The sequence below is a fragment of the Camelina sativa genome, chromosome 9 (assembly GCF_000633955.1).
Source record: "Camelina sativa cultivar DH55 chromosome 9, Cs, whole genome shotgun sequence".
Classification (NCBI taxonomy): domain Eukaryota; kingdom Viridiplantae; phylum Streptophyta; class Magnoliopsida; order Brassicales; family Brassicaceae; genus Camelina; species Camelina sativa.
In genome coordinates this window covers 16701970-16704707 of record NC_025693.1, presented here as the reverse complement: position 1 = coordinate 16704707, position 2738 = coordinate 16701970, and positions in this window count along the sequence as shown.

Below are 2738 nucleotides of genomic sequence, written 5' to 3'. Positions count from 1 at the left end.
TGTGGGGGATAAGTTTGATAGCAAAGAAACGTTGGTGGCAAGGTTGAGGGTGCTGAGTGTATTAGATAAATATGATTACAATGTTCGATATTCAACGCCCATATTGTTAATCGTTGAGTGTTGGGTAAAAGGTTGTAAATGGAGAATACGGGCTTCAACCATGGGTGATTTGCCGGTGTTTCATATTCGCAGATATTGTCGTGAACATACTTGCTCTTTTACGGAACGATATGGCCGTAGCCGTAATGCTAAACCACCAATCCTAGCTCAATTATACAAGGATTATGTTGGTGGTGTGGGAGGTTCTGTTGTGCCAAATCTTGTTGGGGATGGGCTCAACCTACGATATGGGTTTGTATGTTTGGGTTTGTATGTTTTGTTTTTTTTTTCAAGTTTTTATAACTTTGTAATTTTTTATGTTTTTAATGTCAATGTTATATATTTTATTTTAATTAAAACTTTAATATGTTTTTACTTATAAATTTAAATAATTAATTTTTAAAATTAAAAAAATATATATTTTTTTAGGGGACCAATTATTGAGGGACACCAATGTTCATACCAAAATTAAGAAACCCTGAAAATAAGATTAATATATTTGAGGGACCAAATTTTTGTCCCAACCAATGCACATGCTCTTAGAGAGGACATAATGCGAGGGGTGGATAGTGTTTACATGTACACTTATCGTAGATAACTATTGTTGTGTACACTAAATTTTATATTTTGTTGACAAAACATAACCATATATTATCCAGAATCAGCGTAACAATGGGTTCACTCAAAAGTACACACACACCGGGAAAACAAAAAGTTAATAAATTGCATAGATCTGTGGCGGTTCTTTCAATATGCTAAACTCCCTGAGCTCTCCCTTTCGCCCATCTAGTTCCTTTATTCTCAAGGTACTGCATTCTCCCCTACGTGCTCCATTATAAATTCTATATAGTAACGTCCAGGGAATTCAGATCTGCGGTAAATATAGAAAGTGTATTAACGTATTTGACAGTAGCAAGAAATACAATTAGATATTTTAGTAGGAAAACAAACAGCTTACATCGCCTTGTGATGTTCCATTCCCTCGAAATATGGTTTTATATAGATTTGCGAAGAGGCGGTTGTGTTGACGAGTTAAGAAGCACCTACAGAACATTTATAAAATCAGATGTATATGGTTTCACAAGGCTAGTTTCTTTATCTGATCTATCAAATCGAACGTACCTTCGTAGCTTCCAACCTTCCAGAACCGCAAAATACAAAAGACGGGTTCGGATGTAAAAGTAAGATGACACCCGAGTGCTTCCCAAGCATTTATGAAGCGAGCAGCATAGTCATCTAGGGCACGACACTTGAGGGTTTCATTCATACGGTTTTCTCATGTTAATATAGAACGAGAATAGGAAAAAACTTTAAATGCCAATGTATTGAAAATGTAGCACAAATCTCCTTTACCTCCCATTCAGTAGGGTGAGGACAACTTCATTGGCCGCATTTGCCCCCTCGAGCAATCTTCTGTCTTCCACCCCAACTACACACCCACAGACATCTGATTCGGGGTAGACACATACTTTAAATGTTACGACCTATGTATTTTGATATGAAATTGTCTACTAACCTATTTATTTAGTATGAGGCCTAAAAACTAGTGATAATCACAAATATATCAATTAGCAAACGTTTTTTAACGTTGTTTCAAACGATTTGTGTAATTGAAAATTGAAGATAAGCGTACCGAATGATATGGGATGGGTAATTCTCCCTCGAGATATATCACCCAAATCCTCGAAACGGAAGTAGTGTTTTTGATTCACCGGTGAGAGCAGGCCCATCGTCGACTCATCAGTAAATTTGATTTGGAAAGGATGATGTGTATTCCTCTCCCTAAGTGTTGGCTGGATGACCTTGAAATTCCTAATTTCATACCAATCACCATCATAGATATACTTCCTCATTTTCTTGTAGGTCCCTGGTAAAAACGCCACCTCGATTGTGTCACCCTATAAATTGCATATCAATTGTGTATAAGACCACTGCGTTGGTTAACAACTTTGTGCAAATATTTTACAAAGCAAAGTGGACTAACCCGTGTATCAGCAAGGAGCAGAACCCGCTTTTGAAAGAACTCAGTAACATACCACGAATTCAAGACCTTCGCTTGGATAATCCAATTCGTTTTTCCTGGTCTAAGATCAGCGATGGCATCAACTCTAAACTCCATGGTTTTTTCTGATAATTTCCTGTTACTTGTTTCTACCCTGGGTTTGGAAAGGAGACAGGGTGATGCTATTTAAATAAAAAAAAACGTCGCCACTGGTAGTTGCGTCTTTCTACCGACTCCCCCTCTCTCCTTCTCTAATAAGCGCGACTCATCGCTTTCTTTGTTTTTCTTCGGGTTTACGAGGACCTTGCGTATGCGCTCCTCTAACTACATGTTGCCAATGTACGTAGGATTGCCAGTAGGGACAAGTTAGTGTGCTCAAAATGGAGAGAAACTAAGCACCAACCATGCACCTAAAAATAAAGTCTATAACGTTAGAGAATTGATTGTACGTACTCAGATGAATATATGTACGTGTGTACACAGACCATAATAAGGCCGTTACTTAGTTGATTGTACGTACACATTTGATAAAGGCCTAACATATACTAATACTGGTTAGAAAGACGTCATAATGATACATATCTAGACCCTGCAATATACTGGTTAGAAAGACGTCATAATGATACATACTGCTCCG